Consider the following 19700-nt stretch of genomic DNA (forward strand, 5'->3'; position numbering starts at 1 on the left):
GGAAATCTTGGGGAGGCTGTTTCTCTCTTCCTCATGTGATGAGGTAGGAGACTGTGGGCTTGTCTACATCAGAAAGTTGCAGCGCTGGTGAGGGAGTTACAGCACTGCAACTTTGAAGGTGTACACATCTGCAGGGCATCACCAGCACTGCAACTCCCTGTTTGCAGCGCTGGCCGTACTCCCGTTTTGTCTCGGGTGTAGAGGATCCAGCGCTGGTGATCCAGCGCTAGTAATCCAATGTAGACACTTACCAGCGCTTTTCTTGACCTCCGTGGAAGGAGGAAGCCTCTGGTAATCAAGCTGGTCTCCTTCCCCGGCTTGCTCTCGCGTTCCCGGAACCCCGAGCAAGCAGGTCTCCTTCCCTGCGGTTTGCAGGGTGGTTCGGGGAACGCGAGAGCAAACCGCGGCGAAGCTGGTCTCCTTTCCCGGTTTGCTCTCGCGTTCCCCGAACCCCCGAGCAAGCAGGTCTCCTTCCCTGCGGTTTGCAGGGGGGTTCGGGGAACGCGAGAGCAAACCGCGGCGAAGCTGGTCTCCTTTCCCGGTTTGCTCTCGCGTTCCCCGAACCCCCCTTGAAGCCGCCCAACAGCGCTGCAGTGTGGCCACATCTAACACCACTTGCAGCGCTGGTTGCTGTAAGTGTGGCCACTCTGCAGCGCTGGCCCTATACAGCTGTACTAATACAGCTGTAACAACCAGCGCTGCAAAATTTTAGATGTAGACATGGCCTGTGTTGCTTTTGCTCCCCCTCCCCATGTGTATAGTGTTTTCCCTCTTAGGAATTATCCCTTCTCCCCCCCTGCCCCCCGGAGCTGTATGCTGATATAGTTATGCTGGTGCAGTTACATCTCTCTCAACTCCCCAGGTTGACACTCCTAATTGCAGAATAAAGGTGGCTTTTTCCAGTTTAGCATATATGGCTTCCAAAGTGACATAAGCTAAATCAGGAAAAAAGCCCTCTTTGGCTAGAGTGAGTGTCTACATGGGAAGTGATACCAGTATAAGATAAACCAGAATAACCACATATGTAGACAAGCCTTTAATTACACTGTGCAAGCTCCCTCTGAACACTGGGCTCAAAGGGCTGCACTGTTTGAATGTTATGGGAAGACTTTGTTCTCCCAGAGAGTTTCAGTGTGGTGGCTGTTGTGTTAGTATATAAACCTAATCGCACAACTCAGAAAGGCAGTTATTTTTAACAGGGCCTCTTTTCCCCACACCCTCCTTTCTGGAGAAGGCACCCTATAGATCTGGGGGGCACCGTGTGAGTCTAAGTGTTGTGTATGGCAAGGTCACAGGCAGGTGACTTCTGATGCACCTTCTGCGGGAGCAGAATGCAAAATGTTGTAGGCCCTATATAAACAATGGCTATTTTTCTTATTTCTTGGCAAACAGTGATGATTGTGATTGTTTTTTGTTTTGTTGTTTGTTGTTTAAACAAAGAGCACCCCATGTAAGTATTTAAGGTCAAAGAATGTCTTCCTACCAGATCTTAACTGCTTTAAGATTGGTTAAAACTAAGGGCTCGTCTACACTTGAAGCACTACAGCAGCAGCGCTGTAGTGGTTCAGTATAGACGCTCGCTAGAGCGACAGGAGAGGCTCTCCTGATGGGAAAGAGGAATTCTTCTGTCCGCCCAGTGCTGTCTACACCGGAGGTGGTCAACTTTACTACATTGCTCGGGGCATGGATCATGGGATGCAGCTGTGACCTTGCACGGCAATAGTAGGATTTTGCAAGGCAGGTCACAAACATAAAGGTGGTTGCCCTGTAAGTGCATGGTCACGCGTCCCCTCTCTAGCTTTCCAGGGAAGGTCATGTGGAGTCAGTACTGGAACTGCCTCTGTTCATGAATGTACTGCGTCATATGAGTGCTCGTTCACAGCCTTGGAACTATCGTAGTCTAGATAATAGTTAGTCCTGCCATGAGTGCAGAGGACTGGACTAGATGACCTCTTGAGATCCCTTCCAGTCCTATGATTCTGTGGTATTTTATGGGAGGGTAAATGTCAGCACTTTTTTCTTTAAGACACTTTACAATTCCTGTGCTCTGTTCCTTCTCAAGAGCTGGTATGACTTTTTTTCAGGCCTACGAAGCATCAGTTCTGTGCATAACCAGGTGCTTGTGGCAGAGGAACAAAGTGGGCCGGGGGAGACTTACTCCATTCAGTCTCCTAGGCCCCTAGGGACCGTACAAACATGGGCATGCTTTGGAAAGTGCTCTGTGTATGCGTTTCCTTGGAGGTGTGAAGAAATATGACCAACCTCCTCTGCTCTTCCTCCCTCCCCACTATTGCATGCACTAGGGGGAGGTGACAGCACTCAACAAATATAGCCCTGGTGTGAGCAGAGCTGTCAGAAACACTTCTCTAGTGATAGAGTTCATGGATTTGCTACCTCTGTATTAGAGAGAAGAGAGGCTGCTGGGATTGCCTGCTTTTCCTGCCAGGGGAGAGGAGGTGTCAGGCCTCTGCTCAGGAAATCCTGATCTGTTTTTCAAGTCTAGAAGGCTAATAAAACAATTTAATCCCCTTCCCCACCTCCTACAGATACCCATTCCCAGGTGGGCATGTGAACCGAGGTGGGAGATCCCCCCCCCCCCGGTTAAACAGTAGGGTTCAGTATAAGGCAGGGGTAGGAAAAAGGTGAGCCTGATCTGGCCCATCTAACATTTCTGTCTGGCCCGCCGGGCTCTCTACCTGCCCCTCACGATCTTTGCAGTGCAGCAGGGTGCTCAGCCATGGCCCCAGGCCGCTCCTGGATGGTGGTGGTGGGGAGGCAGCTCTGCCTCTGCTCCTGCCCCCAGCACTGTCCTCACAGCTCACTGTGGGGGCAGTGCTTGTGGGCGTGAGCAGTGCATGATGACCTGCTGCCCGCCACCAAGAGGCCCTCAGAGATGTGCCAGCATCCTGCTGCTTCTGGGAGTGGCATGGGTCTATGGTATGCATGCATGCAGCAGCTTGCCTGAGCACCCCGCTGTGCCACTGGCCAGGAATCACCTGTGGTAAGCACTTCCCGGCCAGAACCTGTACCTCACACCCCCTCCTGCACCCCAACCTCCTGCCCTGAGTCAGAACCCCCTCCTGCACCAAACTCCCTCCAAGACCCTGCATCCCCTCCATTAATGTAGTAGAAATGTGCAGCCTGTGGTGACTTACCAAAATTCGTGGAGTGGCCCCCCTGTGAAAATTATTGCCTACCCCTGGTATAAGGGATTGGGATCATTGATCAAGGTCAGTTGCCCTCTGTGTCTGTGTCTGCATCAGCCCCCTTCCTTTTGTATGGTATCAAACCCCTGAGACTCAGACAGGTGATTGGCAGCTAGCTGCTCAATGTGGAACCCTGAGGTCTACCCAAAGTAGTACTGCAGCTTATGGTAATGATGTCCAAAGGACTCCTTTTTAAATTCTCTCCTCGTGCAGTCCCCATTGCTGTATGTCTCCCAATGCCCCCTAGGATCCTCTCCCTTCCCCATCTGATAACATTGCCAGGCCTCTTTGTGCTTCCATTCCCCTCTCCTTTATACCGTTTAAAGGTGAAAGTGGACATGTCTGTGGCACTTCTGGGACCTGAGTGCATGTGAAGCGTTGAGTCTGTGTGTACCGTGGCTGGGGAGTTGAGGGAAGAATAGTGATTTGAAACTGTTTTTGACTCCCTTCTATCCCTAAACTGCCAACAAAATGACCCCTCCCTCCCCCAAAAAAACCCCTGTACCCCACGCAGAGTTTTGATGCTGAAAAGGCATAAGAGCTAGAGACCCCATTCAGTGCACAAGGGATGTGGCTAAAACAACAGTAGTACTTGTGGCACCTTAGAGACTAACAAATTTATTTGAATATAAGCTTTCGCTGTTGCTATTTCTTTATACATGGACAGTGCTCTGATACTGCAGCAGTATAAAACCCTAAGGTAGATGATAAACTGCTTTGAGCTCCCTAGTTGGAGTGCATTAGAGAAGTGCAAGCTATTAGCATTATGCTGAACATCCACACACCCTGTTACGCTGATTGAAGATTAGAATCTGCCCCCAAATTGGTGGTGATTTAAAAAAAAAAAAAAAGCATGTAGGCTGCTGCTTCTCACCCCTGGGATGGGATTTTTGAAAGTACCCAAATTATTTAGGAGCAGAAGGCCCGTTGCCTTTCAAATCACTCTCAGGTAGACACTCGGGATGGGATTTCAGGGGTAGGGTCCCCCTAGGTTTTACTTAGATAGCTCTAGTTTATAGAGGCATTGTCTAGACTAGGGTTAAAAGATGTAAGAGTTACCAAGTTAAATCAACCAGTTTAGCAGGTGCTATTAATATATAGTTGTTTTGTCTAGAGTTTTGAAAGGCATTGGCTAGAGTGCACTAGATAACATGATCTAATATCAGACCTTTAAATCCTAGTCTAGACAAGATTGTTTTACTTTTGTGTCATTCCTCGATACCACTCACAACTGGGTTTGTTCTGCCCTTTCCCTTGGGCACACAGGGATTGTTTGAATTAATATTATTTGTACATGCCTTATTAGGTCAGTAAAGCACACACAAACGTGTGTCTTAGTAGCCAGGTTAAGCAGATCCTATTGCCTAATAACGATATCCTCTTCTCTGCTTGGCAGGAGTGCACCCCAGTTGTTCCTGCCAGATGTCTAGGTGGTGACTCAGGATCATCCAGTTTTGAAGTGGGGTGTGTGTGTGTGAGAACAGAGCTCATAATTCTGGTGAAATACCAACATGTGCAAGAGATAAAGTTTTATTGGGAATTTGCTGAATAACTAATTCACAAGATATTTCCGATAACACTTTCAATATATGTTAATAGACTTTTTTTAAAGCCAGAAGGAACCAATCTGATCATCTAGTCCTCCTGCAGAACACAGACCACAGGGAGGGGAAAAAAAAAAAAAGCATTTGCTTTTAAAAACTTTGAAATAAAGAATTGAATCTTGAGCTGGCAGGGGAATGGACTAGCATAAATGATCTAATATATCTTTTTCCATCTCTATTTACATGAGTCTGTATGCAAAGAATCATGGCTTCATTGGGCCCACAGTAAGGCCATGTGTATATTAGAAATGTTAGAGCCCCACAGGTGCCACAATGCAGCTGCGTAAACACTCACCACTGCAACGCAAGAGGTTCTTCCATCCCTGTAGCAAACCCACCTCTCTGAGAGGTTTTTTCCTTGACCTACCACTGTCTACAGCAGGGCTTAGGCCAGTTTAACAACATTGCTCAGGAGTGTGGATTTTTCACACCCCTGAGCGATGGAGCTGGATCAACCCAACTTTTTAGCATAGACCTGGCCTAAGTTGTCAAAGTTGTGAAGAGGGTGGGCAATTTAGTGGAGGAGTTGGCTTACCAGCATTTAGTAGTATAAGATAGGGTGAGGCAGAAAAAATGGAGACCCATCCCTTTTAGCCCCAAAGGGAAATAGAAGTGTGTTCAGTTGGGTCACATAGGGGAACATTGTTCTCTTCCACTGCAGTGGAAATCTCATTGGGGGTGTGTGTGTGTGGTGAGTGAAATGGCATTGCCTGTGGTGGTGATCCTGTTGGAGAATGTCTGCTTGTGGGGATGGAGGGAAATGCCAGGTTTGGGACAAGGCAGGGAAAGATGGGTCCCAGAGATGTGGGTGAGGTTAACAGAAAGTATCGATCCCGTGTTCCTTTCTTTTGGTGCAGTGCTGCAGCCGTAGCTGGGTGTCAGAGCTCTTGCTGCCTGATTTGTAGCATTGGAATATTTGTAGTAATAGCAGAGACTTTCTGGCATTTGGTGCTGTCATTCAGCATCTGCCAAAAGGGATAACATAGGGGGCAAAAGGTTTTTTAAGAAGGAAAACAACTTTAAAAAGCCTTATACCAGACTATGAGATTCCTTGACTCTGGCCAACAGCCAAAAGGTGAGCTTCCTTTGTACAAACTCTCGCTGCAGGGCTCCTAGCTATCCCAGTTCAGCTTATGCCCCTCAACCCTGACCTGCACAATCCCCTGCTCTGGTCCCCTCCCACAGCTCTGCCAAAGCACCCCAACACTGATCTAAAGCACCCCCCAGCCATCCCATCCTGCCCGTCTCCACCAATGCACCCCAACCCTGACCAGTAGCATGCACTGCTAGTCTAACCTTAATACTCTCCTGAGTCAAGGCTGCCAGTTGTGTGCCAGTAGGGCCTAAGATGGAGTCTGACGCTCATGACCATTTGTAGTTAAACCCAGGACTGCAGAGGTGAAAGGCTGGTGCATTGAGCCCCAGTGCCTCTCTATGGAAGCTTACTGGAGAGCATGTAGCCCTGAGAAGCCATTCTGAGGGCGTTAGGCGCTGCTCCTGATGAGATGATGCAGGGATTCCTGCAAGAAGTGAAGTTTATTCTTCTTGACAGGGCCTCTGAAGCCGTTTTTGGAGTACAGCAGCCGGCTATGAGCCAGGATCCTTATTTTGTCACTCATGGGGAATGAATGGGGCCTTTCATTCCTGGAGATCTCAGTTGGGTGGCAGGTCGCTTCAGCATGTTCCCACTATAAGTAATGAACTGGAGGGAGACCCTCTTCATACCAGGCTTCTTGGGTTTTTAATGACTTGCTTTTATATGTCTATTGTGTGAAAGCACTGAGGAAACTTTTTTTTTTTTTTCCTGGCGCTCATGGCCCTGCTCTTCGTATACCCCTGCCAGTAGCCCCTTGTCTGTCTTTCGGTACCCACAAGAATCTGAATAAATGGTCTAAGCCACTCACTCTGCATCTATGCCAAACCCTTCCTAAATTAGCTAGTTAAAGGACCCCAGTCAGGTGGTGTGTCTGTGTCTATCCATTTTGGGTTTTGTTCTACATGGCCTGTCAGACCCTCTCAGAATATTGAAAAAGAAATGCCTTCTCTTAACAGCTTTGTTTTTCCATTTAGCAAACTTCAGTTTCACCATTCACTGGTCCCCTTTCTTTCCAAGCTTCTCGTAAATTTCAAGCCATAATGGTTCTCTTTTGTTTAGCTCCTGGCTTGTGTACTGGGACAACACTGGGGATGGGGTTGGTTAGTTTAACTTCTGCTCCCTCTGCTGGATCATCAGGCACAAAATAATGTAGGACCTTATAAACTTTTTTTTGGCCACCCTTTTAACAAATTTCATCTCTTGGCAACCATAGTGAATTAAATGTATTTATGTTTTAAAATCACTATGGTTGCCAAGAAACGGAAAAGGAATATGTATTAGGTTTTGCAATTCAGAGGACTTTCCTTACTGTTCCTAATTGCTTTAAGGTTGGTTTAAAACAAAATGCGGTGCCTCAACTTCTGGTGCTGTGTTACAGCTCTGACCTTGTGTCACAGTGTGTCTGAGTATTTTGCAAGAAGAGATGCACGTGAAATGTCCTACTGGCTCTGTAACCCTATGGTCACATGTATCATTTCTAGCTTTCCTGGAAGTCACACATTGAATCAATATTGGAATTGCCTTTGTACATGAATGGCACAACCTTGGTGTCTATAGCTCTAAGAATTATGATGTATGTTACAGGAGCATCAGAGACACCAACCGAAACCAGGGTTCTGTTGTAGGAGGTGCTGTACTTACACACAATAAGAGACTATCTGTGCCCTGAAGAGCTTACAGCCTAAATAGACAAAACATAGGGTGAGAGGAGAAAAAGTGATTTGCCCAAGGTCACACAGCAAATCATTGGCGGAGCAAAGAATAAAACCCACATCTCCAGAGACCTAGTCTGTCGTCTTATCCGTTGGACCAAACTGCCTTGCCTAGAATTTTTTTTTTTTTAATACTTCTCTTAGAATGTTTTTTAATGGGAGTTGGCACAGGTTCTGTAAGTCTTCATAATTCTAGCGACATTTCTTTTTTTGTGAGAGACACTGTGGATATTTTTACACCTGTCAAGTCTTGCTCATCTGAGGGAAGATGCTTTAATTTGTAAGAGAGCATTTAAAATGTCTCCCTCTTATGTAGCAGAACTCCACTCTGTGAAGGTCTCACTGAACTGCAGTCTCACTTGTACTTATTTTTGAAAACTCCCTCCATTAAAATTCTCACTGCTTGACAGTCCTGATTTCTATATATCTTCTTGGTGTCTTGGAGCTTGCCAGTGCTAGCAGATAGCCCTGACATGGTAATTGGGGAAGCTTCACGGGTGGTCAGCACCAGTGCAAAGTGTTGATAAGAACAAACTGGGATTTGCACCAGTGAACTGGGGGACAACACTGTCTAGTGGATGTTGGGGGAGTTCTGAGTTCTCACAGAACCCTGATTTCAAGGTTCTGTTTTCACCTCTGTCACTGACCAGCTGTGTTTGCATGCTGCTTCTTCCCCCCCCCCCCAGCCCCAACCATTTGTTATGTAGAGTATGAGCTCTTCAGGTCAGGGACTGTCTTTCACTATGGGTCTGTACAGCACCTAGCACAACTGGGCTCTGATCTCACTTGGAACCCCTAAGTGCTACTGCAATACTCTTATTAATTATACCTCCGTTTAAATGCAGGTACACTAATTTCTGGCTTCTGGTTACTGGATTGGAGCCGTTTCCCAGTGCAGTCAAGCTTTTCAGATATAGCTGGAGTTCATTTCAGATTGAGGCAGACCTGCTCTTCAGGCCTTTCTATCCTTCAGTCTGGGGAGGTATTTCTGTCCTGCAGTCACCAGGAATGATTGCAGCTTGGGCTGGCATATCTGATCTAGCTTTTATCTATCTAGCCCACATCCTGGAGCGAAGAAGCCGGAGCAATGTGAACTAGTTCCATGAGTTCTGGGTGGGTTTATACAGCCTGGGCTGAAACTTAAGCTGCTGTGGCTTCGAAGTTCTGGGACCCAAGCTAGCTTAGATTTGTCAGCTTGAGCTGCAGTTAAATCCTGTGATTGCAATATAGACTTACCCCAGACTAACCAGTCTGCGGTTGCCTGGCTGATAGGACGCCTTTTACAAGCCCTGCTGTGTACTCCTGCTAACCATTCTGGAATGTGGCTGGCCTGAAAGTGACTGTTTTGCACTGAAAGCAGTGTGATGACTTCCTCTGGACTGGGCTCCTCTTCCATGAGTTGCTGCTCACTGGGCCACCAAAAGGGGTTGTATTGACACATGGAGAAGTCTCAGCAAGGCCTCACGTATGGAGCAACAGCAGAGAAAAGTATACATCGGATAACCTCTCTCCGCTGAGGTGAAGCAGCCACTGCTTATCCTCACTAGTTCTGCCTGTGCTGAGGTGAGTGGCTTATGGGGCGCATGGCTCAGTCTTGTCCTTATAAAGAGACAGTCCCACCAACTAACGAGAAGAGCATTTGGTTTTTCTCGGAGGCTTTTGAGAAGTTTCTCCAAGGTGCTAAACAGCCTCAACTTTGACTGAACTCAATGGGAAGTGCTCAGGTGCTGTGCTGATAGATGCCAATATAAGAACATGAGTATTCAGGGCGCCCTTTCTAACCTGCTGGGGGTGCAGAGCAGCTTGCAAAAGATGGGTTTGTTAGCAATCTGGGTCTTCCTTTAGGTCAGCCTGATCTCCCTCCTTCAATGCAGAGTTTAGTTAGATTGTAAGCTCTTTGACTCATGGACTCTTCTCTCCTCCCCCCCCCCCATTCGTACAGTGCTTAGCACTGTAAGGTCATGGCCTATGGCTGGGGCGGCTAGGTGCTACCACAGTACAAATAATACAAGCAGCAGCAGTTGTTATGTGAACCATGCCCCATCTGGAATCTCTGTTTGCGTTGCTTGCTGCAGAAATGCCAGGGAGAAAAGGTCGGTCTTGGTTTCCTTTTAGAGAAGAAAATTAAAGCTCCTGGGGGGTTGGGAGGGATTGGGGAAGTATTTGTAGTGTGTCCACAGAATGGGATCTGGAGATATGTACCAGCCATTGGATCCTTGGATCACACAGAAGAAGGAAGAACAATCCAGTGTGAAAATTGTCTCCCTCCCACGTTGCTGACACCGGGCACTGTCGCGGCCCTTTCCCTCTCACAGTTCTGGACAGGGGAGAGGACCTGGTAGGTGGAATCATCAGTTTATTAACTAGTTGAGTGCCGCACACAGGAGAAATGATTCTGTCTTCATTACCCTCATAGCACATTTCATCCAGCGGTCCCAGTGCATTATAAATATCTATGAATTAAGCCTCTCAGCACCTGTATAAGCAAAGCATTCTTATTCTCATTTTACAGATGGGGATACAGAAACCAGGATTTTCAAAAGTGACTATTGATTTTTGAGGTGCCTCAATTTTTGAAAGCCCAACTTGAGATGCCTTACAGGGGGCCTGATCTTTTGGGGGTGCTCAGCAAATCACAACTCAGTCTTTAAAATCTGGGGCAGGGAGGTGAAGGGACTTGCCCAGATGACACAGTGAGTCAGTGGCAAAGATGGAATTACACTTCAGCCATTCCAGCTGCCAGTCATGTGCTCCAGCCACTAGTTTTACATGCTCAGAAATCCTGGCATGTCTGAGAAGCACAAAGTGAGTCTGCAGAACTGAATGCCTTTAGAACATGCAGGTTCTCAGCCTGGGGGTTGTGACCCCCTCTCCCACCCCTGCGAGCACAAGACCACACTTAATTTTTTTTCGTCTTTATGGCTAGATGGGAAGGGTGGGTCCCCTGAGACTTTTTGGTTGCAACATAGCCTGGAACAGGTTTAGGAACCCTGAGATAAGTCTGTTTAGAGTGCTAATGGGGGAGGTGGCGGCAGGAGATCTGGGCAAACTGTGACTTGCTGTTTTGCAAGTCTCCAGCCTCAAGTTTTGACAGCAAATCTGCCCTGACATCATTTCTGACTTGGGACTGACGGGCAGCCCCTCCCTTGTGTGAGTTCGGACAGCCTATGGGGATCGCCCATTTGAAAAACAGGGGAGAAAAGCCTTGTAAAGGAGATGAGGTGGAGAGGTGCTGCAGGCCTAGTCTGTGGTAGGAATGCCATTCTTGCAGGGCTAGGGAGCAGCCTGCTGTGAGCTGCTGATTAAGCAGCATCCCTGCAGCTCTGGTGGGTAGAGGCCTTCCAGTGCCTGCGCTGCCCCCTGTTTCCCAGCAGCCAATCAGAAAGCTGCTTGGCTTGACGCCTTCCCCCTCCCCTCTACTTTCAGGGACTTTGGTCTGTATCTGCCTAAAAGCAAAGGCGGGGAGTAGAGGGGAGTGAGATTCATGCCCTGCTTTCTGTTACTTAAAGGCACAGCCTGTACAGAGATGATCAGCCCATAACCTTTGTGCTTCTGATGACAGGTGATGAGTTCACATCTGCATCCCCAACAGTATTTTATAAATGCAGCATTTGGTGTTTGGGCTGTGGAGAGATGTGACCCTGTATTGCCATCAAGTGGTTCAGGGGGCATCGGTGTTTTATTATCTAAGCCCCGTGAGGTGCCCAGCCCTGTGTGCGACTCACTCTGCTGCACAGAGTCTACAGTCTGAAAGGCAGATGGCGCACAGGAAGGAAATACAGAGTATTTAAAGTATCAAGTGAGAGCAGTGTCTGATTCACCAGGAGCCCCTGGGAGAGATTTCTCAGTGCCAGTACACAGTGGTCTATTATACGGTGGGAGGCTAGAAGACTTCTCTCTGGAAATGTTTTCAGTTAATTTACATTCCTAAAATGTCATTGCAGTAACTATGTGGTCGCCTTACTAGTTAGTGAAGCTTGGCAGGGTATCTGCATCTCAATATTATTGGAAAGGACTTCACTTTGTAAAATATGCATATGGATACAGTGTAATAGGATACCATAACCACATCCCTAACTGCAGGCTTGGGATGGATTGAGAGGCATCAAGTGATGGGTCAAATGCCTTCAGCCCCAGGAATTGTGGGGATTAACCCAGGACATCCTTGCTTGGATAAATGGTGAGAGAGTGGGGGTGTGTGATCTAATTTAGTGCTAATTAGAGGTGCTGGCCTAGTAGCCCTGGAGACTGAAGGCCTCTCTTTAATCATAGCAGAAGCATCAGCAAAGCAAGGATCCCCAGAGCTGTACCCTGCAGGGAGGCAGGATGCTATGGGTAGCCATGCCCTGAAGGTTGTTTTCTAGCTATCTCAGTAGAGTTGGCTTCTCTGCGGTGACCGCTTTCACTTGTGCCAGTTGTGCTGAGCACACCTAGGAGCTGGGCTTAGATCACCACCTCGCTTCTCATGAGCCATTGCATCCTGCAGGCCCAGGCTACAGTGCTGTTGTGTGTAAAATCTTCCCACCTCATGGCTGATCCCTATGCTCCCCGACTGTTCCTGCAGTTTCCATCTCTTCCGCACAGTCACTCTTTGAGTCTGAACACTGCTTCTTGGTATTAAACCTACTTCCCAGGAAAGAGGACGTCTCTGTTCATAAGCTACATACAATCCCAGTGATCCATACCTGGTTTGGATTGATTCAGCTATCTGAGTGTTAGCTCTTTCCACCTGCCCTTTCCTGACATTCAGGTTAGTGTCTGATTTGTACTGGACAATTAACAGGTGTCGTTGCTGATTAGAGACACACCAGCTCAGTGTGTTCAGTGGGCTAGTTTCCTCCCAAGGTCTAGCTGCAAAACTTGTCTTGAGTAACCAGGAAAAATGAATCTGGACTCCTCCTAGTCCCAGTCTTTGCACATCACAAAACATTTTCAAATAAAGTAACAAGATTAACAGTCTCCACTCAAGTGGCCCAAAGACTAAGGCTTTGTCTGCACTATCAAGGTTTGATGACAAAACTTATGTCGACGCCCAAAAGTCAACAAAACAAAAATCACCAAAGAGTGTTCACACTTGCTCCCTCTATTGACAGATCATGTCCACATTGTGGGCACCCTCATTGACAGTGTGAGAAATGCACCGTGGGTATGTTGTGGGAAGGCGGAGCTGATTGCGTGCACACATTGGGTAGCTTTGTGAGCTCTCGGTGCTGAGGAATGGCAAAGCAGCACAGCAGTTTCCCCTCACAAACACCCTCCCGTGACTGCAATCTGCCTGCCTCTGTGTCCCATCTGGGGTGAAAACTCTGTGTCCCTAGGGCCAGGCAGAATAGGAGCATTCCAATGATTTGCTCTTTGTTCCCTAAAGAGCAGCACCCCTGCAGCTTTGAAAGGGAAGGGGCGCATGCTTGCAGGGCAGCAAAGGTCAAAACACTGAGCAGAGGGATCAGGACAGGCATTGTGGGATACTGGCAGAAGCCAGTTCTGTTGACGAAACAAACAGCAGTATCTACACTGGCTCTTTGTCGAAAAAGGGAGGGGAAAGGAAAAAAGTCTCTTGTGGGGTGGAAGGTTATTGTCGCCTAAACCGGGCATTTTTCCTGACAAAAGTCATGTTGCCTTACACTGTGTACGCTCTCACCGTTTTGTTGCCAAAAAGCAGTTTTTGGCAACAAAACTTCATAATGTAGATACAGCCTGAGAGTATGGCTACCCTACAGCTTAAGTCAACATAAGTTATGTTACTCATGGGTATGAATTAGCCCCCCTCCCCTTGGTACATAACTTATGCCAATTTAAGGACCAGTATGACAGTGCTATGTTGGCGGGAGAATTTCTGAAGATTGGGCTCTGGTTGGAATCCTCTTGAGCTGGGAACAGGTGTGCAGGAGAGCTTCCTTGGTTTAAAAACTGACTCCATGGGTTAGTCAGATGTTTGGTAGGGGCCAGGTGCAGGCTCTGCAGAAGAGACCTTGGTGACAAGTGCAGGTTTTGCTGATCTATTCTGCAACACCAAAAGTGGCGTCTCGGCCAGGTGAGACTGCTGTCTCTGGAGAATGACTGTCTGCTGTCCTCCTCACAGTGTAAAGGTGGGTTAGATGATGCCCCAAAATAGCCAAGTGGTTCTGGGGCTCTCCACAATACACCTGGACATTAATGCACTGTCCCTTCAGCAGTGTTGGTGGGTTCAGGCAGGTTCAGACAGATCAGCTGATCTGGGCCCTGTGCTTTGAATGGGGGTTGCCAAACTTGGGGCTTGGTCCTGCTTCGAGCAGGGAGTTGGACTAGATGACCTCCTGAGGTCCCTTCCAACCCTGATATTCTATGAAACTTGGCAAATCTAATGGCTCTGGAGGGAAGTGAGCAGATGGGTCTGAAGGAGACTATAGATTGGGAGCCCCCAACTCTTCAGGTGATGCAACTGTATCAACTGAATCCAGGCCTGGTTAGTGTTCTAGATGGAGTAGTGGGGAATGGCCTGATGGCAGGAGCATGGGCCTGAGGGTCGGGAACTCCTGAGTGCTGACTCCATGGTGACAGTTCTGCTGCCTTGTGCATGCCATTCAAGCCCTGCCACCTCATTTTACCCACGGGGACAACCATATTTATTAACCTGTCTCCGAGGGCTGTGGTGAGAATCAGCTGGCTACGGTTTCCTTTGAATGGGACATGCACTACACAAGTGTCTTTGATCACCTGGTAAGGTCATTGGAAGTACCTGAGGGTCCCAGGAAACTTCTTCCATTCCTGTTCCTCCCCCTTGCCTCTCTCCACATAGTGGTCTGTTTGCACAAAGAGCATTTGCGCACACAGTGGACTGTGATTAAGTGATAAAGCACTTTCTTTCACGTGATAAGGTGAAGGGAAACAAAGGTTAATAGCCAGCCAGGTGCACAGGGGTCACTTGCACCACAGGGGTCGGAGGTACTAAGGTTGCAGTCCCTGAAGAAAACTGCTCGCTGGCTTGAAAGGGTAAAATTTGATGCAAGGGGTATTCAGCTGTGGATAGTACATCAGAGATCAGTGCATGTGGAGGGAGAGAGATCGTATGAAAGGAATATATTAATTTATCTTCTGTGAATATTTCCTCCTTGTAGACTGCATGAGGGGGAGGGGGCACAGTGGCATTTGAAACCGACTGGGTTTGTGTTGTGGTGCTACCTGATGTAGCCGGGTGTGGTGGTTCCATCTCTGTGGGGCTGTTTTGGGGAACTAGATGTTGGAAAAGATAGGTTAAAAGTGAGGCACAGACTTGCTAGAGAGGTCCCCTGGATGGGGTTTGAGGTGTGGGTGGCAGAGAGAGGTAGGACTTGCTTTATTTTTTTTGAAATTGGTTTGGTGTGTAACTCCCTCTCTCTCAAAGAAATGCAAAGGGAGCCATTTGTAGCTGTAATGCAGGGCAGTGATCTGATCCAATGCAGCCAGCACAAGATGCTGGGTTCACAAGCTCCAGTTCCCATAGGGATCTCCGTACCTTGGGTTAGAGTTCTGTTCTTGGCATTAAGCAGCAGGGTGTTTCCTTGGGAGGAAGGGAGGACAATGCACTGGACAGCTGTGATCCCTCACAGGCATGACTGGAATTAGTGGGAATGACTGCAGAAAGTGTGTGTGTGTGAGAGAAGGTGAGGGAAGGGATAATTTGATCTTTGGAATGTGACCCTTGGCTACACTAGGACTTTAGCCTGAGGTGCAGCTTCACACCAGGGCAAATCCTTTGTAGACATGATTTACACCAATGTGCTGCAATATGTCAGAGTGCAGTTTTATTCTGGTTTGAAGCCAGTATAAACCAGGTGTATGCTGGGAGTTTGCCCTGATGCAGCTACGCCAATTGTCAACGAACCAGGGTGGCTCAGGGCTGTTGGGAAGTTGTGGGAACAGAATGAGCTACAGCTGCAGAAGCATTCACTAGGGACTCCAGCACTCCAGAAGTGTATACCCATGTTCTAGCACCTTAGCCTGGGTTATCATGAACACTTGCCCTCCCCAGATTGCTAAATGGGGCTGGGGCTGGCTGGAAAGGGGGTCTGGTAAGATGGGGTTGCTGTCTTGAGATGGTTCTGGCTTGGGAAAAGATTGAGAACCATTCGTGGTCTAGTAGACTAGTACTGGGCCCAGCATTGAATTATTGTGTTAACCATATACAGGCATTTATAAAATAGGCAGATGAAACTTGAGCGATTGTCTATACTGTGGCATTGGCTGTAATGCAGCATATATACCCTTAATGAGTGTGCTGTTAATGTACTGTGTCCCAGGGTCCCTCCCTAGGATTATCTGGCTAGAACTCTAGTGCATCCTCAAACAGTGAAGGATGTGCCTGTCATGCTAAAACTAATCTGCTCGATCATGTTAATAAACATAAAAGGGAGATCCCAGTGCGTGAATAATGGAGCATTAATCCATGCCTGGCTGCATTAACAGGCTAGGTGAAAATGAATACCCCATAATTCATCCCATGGGCGGTTCTTCCTACTTAATAAGGCATGGCTTGTAAAGTTTAGGAACTGCTGCTGTTTAGGGCTCATTGGCTAGTCCTGCTTAAAGGAAGGACCCCGTAGAAAACACCTCCGCGTGCTGAATGGTACACTCCTCTCTGCCATTTGAGGGGCAGGAGATGGTCTCCCCCACTCTTTCTCTGGTGTTACAGGTTAGAACAGGGGTAGGCAACCTATGGCACGGGTGCAGAAGGTGGCACGAGAGCTGATTTTCAGTGGCACTCACACTGCCCAGGTCCTGGCCACCAGTCCAGGGGGCTCTGTATTTTTATTTAATTTTAAATGAAGCTTAAACATTCTGAAACCTTATTTACTTTACATACAACAATAGTTTAGTTATATATTATAGACTCCTAGAAAGATGCCTTCTAAAAAAGTTAAAATGTATTATTGGCATGTGAAACCTTAAATTAGAGTGAATAAATGAAGACTCGGCACACCTCTTCTGAAAGGTTGCCGACCTTTGGGTTAGAGAGTTCTTGGATTTTCCTAGTTTCCTATCCCTGCTTACCTCCAGTCCTTTGCAGAACCCCTTTGTTACCTGGGCTGCAGGAAAGTGGTCTCAGTGTTTGGTGTGACTCGCATGGCTGGCTGTAGCATTTTGGAGTGACCATGTGGTGGTTTCCAGGGAAACTTTCCTTAGCACCATCTGTCTTGCTGCAGACACAATCCAGCTGCAGGGCAGGAATTTAGGGCTGGTCTGTACCAGAAAATTAGCTTGACTGAGCAACGTCGCTTAGGGGTATGAAAAATCCATACCCCTGAGCCATGCAATTAAGCTGACATAAATCCCCATGTAGACAGTGCTAGGCCACATCTGTCGACATTCTTCTGTTGACATAGCTCCTGCCTCTCAGGGAGACAGATTACCTTCGCTGATGGGAGAAGCCCTCCCGTCAGTGTCAGAAGTGTTTACACTGGGAGGCACTGTAGTGTTCTAAGCATAGATGAGTCCTGACTATGAAGGCGAGAATGAATCTAGGAGTCTGAATCCCTGAAATATGCCCCAGGAGTCTGTCTGGGCACTTGCTGTGCTTCAGAAGCTTCACTTAATTGTTTTGCGTTGTTGGTTATGAAGAGCCCTGTGCTTGACACAGATTTTTCTTAGTTCTGTTTTATTCCTCTGTTTCCCTGTTGAGTGTGTTAACCTCCTGCGGAATTTCCCAGGGATGGGATCCTCTCCCTGTGGCCCTTTTTCCTAGCCTGAATTTCGCCTTGCTCCCTGGATGGAGCTAATTAGAGGAACTGGAATCTGGCACAGTGCTGGGATCTTCCCAACCACAGGACATGGAACTTTATTTCATACCTTAAAATGAATGATGGGATTCCAGAGAATACAGTGAAGTGCACTAGTGGAGTTTAAATGGGCATTTGGGGCTGCTTTGCAAATTGGCATCAGCCGAAGCCCTTTCCAAACAAAGCTGGGATAAGCCTGCCTTCCGTCATGGTTTAATGCTCAATCGCCAGGTGTGGTTAGTCTTCCCTAACGTGCCCTTTGGCTCTGGTAGTTCTGGAGGTGCAGGGCTCCCCTGTGCTAGGTGCTGGGCATGCCTAGCACACAGACTGTACCTGCCCTGAAGAACTGACAATCTAATTGGTGGGGAGGAAGGAGGAAATAGCATCAGCTCTCATTTCAGAGACGGGGAACAGAACTTAAGTGACTTTCCCTAAGTCTCTCTCACACACACAATGTATAGCAGAGCTGGGAGCTGAACCCAGGTTTTCGATTCCTAATCTAGTGTCTTAGCTACAAAACCGTCTTTGCTCTATGCCATCCCCACTGTCTTGGGAAATCAAGAAGTTACATGGTCAACTGTCTCCTGAGCATCCATTTTTCCTCTCGACCGATCAAAATGTAAATACACCTCTACCCCGATATAACACGAATTTAGATATAATGCAGTAAAGCAGTGCTCCAGGGGGCAGGGCTGTGCACTCCGGCAGATCAAAGCAAGTTCGATATAATGTGGTTTCACCTATAACGTGGTAAGATGTTTTGGCTCCCCAGGACAATGTTATATCGGGGTAGAGGTGTGTTCAACTTTACAGTGTTGAACTGTTATACATATTATGTAGCATATCTGAAATGCAGCTGCCTCTGGAGTGGAGGTCAGCAGCTGACTAGTATGCAGCAGTAGTGGGACCATGTATTATGGGTAAAAGCCCTATTGTGAAAAGAATTTGTGAAACTAATGCCTCTGTGATGGCAACAGAGCTATATGAGGACTGTGTGTGGAATTGGGTAGGCCTCTTCTATCCATATAAGGGAACACCCTGTTTATTGTATTTGTTACTGGTGAGTTTTCATGGTTTAGGGTTTGCTTACATGGAGGTTTGCCAATTTAACAAAAGATATGAAGGTAAGCTGGTGCAAACCCCTTTGTGTGTATACACTCATTTTAGTTTGAGTGACTTGTGTCTGTTTAGCTTAGTGACTTGAGAAGCAGTTTAAGCTAAATGAAAATGTGTCCACACAGAAGATTGCAACCATTTTAACTAAATGCTACAAGTTTGGTGTGTAGTCAAGGCCTTAGTTTATAGGGATTTTTAGTATATTCTCATTTGTCATTCACTAATTTTGAAGAAGACTGGTTGTCTGAAAAGAAATTCCAGAAGACATGCAGGTGAGTGACATCAGAGCTGAATATATTAGACAAAGCACCATTCCCCAGTGGGTTAGTGCACTGGCCTTTCATGGTTTCATGAGAGTCCTGGATCTCAAAGTGCAAATGGATTTGAAAGCTCAGCCTAATTGATGTGGATGGCTGTGCAGATACCACCAGGCCTGTCACTGAAGCTAGAAGTCTCTGCCCGAGAGACACCCCCAGTTGGGTCATCAGGAAGAAAGTGGGGATTGTAGGTCAAGACTGAGGTGGGCTAGCAAAACAGTGTCTGTGTGTGGAATCTTGTGCAGTGCCTGCCTGCACTGTAGCTGGCTCCATGCAGCTCTGTGAATGCCTCCTTGTTGCAAACATGAAGAGTCATGAAATTGTACCCTGCAATGAAAATGCAATGTTAGCCTTTAAAGCAGTGGTCTCAACCTTTCCAGATTACTGTACCCCTGTCAGAAGTCTGATTTGTCTTGCGTATCCCCAATTTCACTTCACTTAAACGACTTGCTTACAAAATCAGACACACACATACAAACATGTCAGCACCCTATTACGAAAAATTGCTTACTCTCTCATTCTTCCCCACATAATTATAAATAAATCAATTGGAATATAAATATTGTACTTACATTTCAGTGAATCGTATAGGGAACAGTATAAACAAGTCAATGTTTGTATGAAATTTTAGTTTGCACTGACTTCAGTAGTGCTTTTATGTAGCCATTTGTAAAACATGGGCAAATATCTAGATGAGCTGACGTACCCCTGAAAGATCTCTGCATACCCCCAAGGTGTATCCCTGTTGAGAAACACTGCTTTAAAGTCTCCTTACAGACTATAAAGGTGTGTGTGTGTGTGTGTGTGTGTGTGTGTTGAAAGGACTCATGGGTAATTTCATTGCCAAACCAGAGAACAAACAGTTTGTTTCCGGCCTATGGGTTGCTACTCCCCAGGTAACTGAAAAGGAAGCTG

At 47.2% G+C, this 19700-nt stretch overlaps 1 protein-coding gene across 3 annotated transcripts in view; it reads left to right on the forward strand.

Annotated features, from left to right (window-relative positions):
* Positions 1 to 19700, forward strand: part of SLC25A22 (solute carrier family 25 member 22) — a 131014-nt gene that overhangs the window by 17015 nt on the left and 94299 nt on the right. The gene's annotated exons all lie outside the window — the stretch shown is intronic.

Source organism: Gopherus evgoodei, chromosome 4, assembly GCF_007399415.2.
Source record: "Gopherus evgoodei ecotype Sinaloan lineage chromosome 4, rGopEvg1_v1.p, whole genome shotgun sequence".
In the NCBI taxonomy this organism is placed as follows: Eukaryota; Metazoa; Chordata; order Testudines; family Testudinidae; genus Gopherus; species Gopherus evgoodei.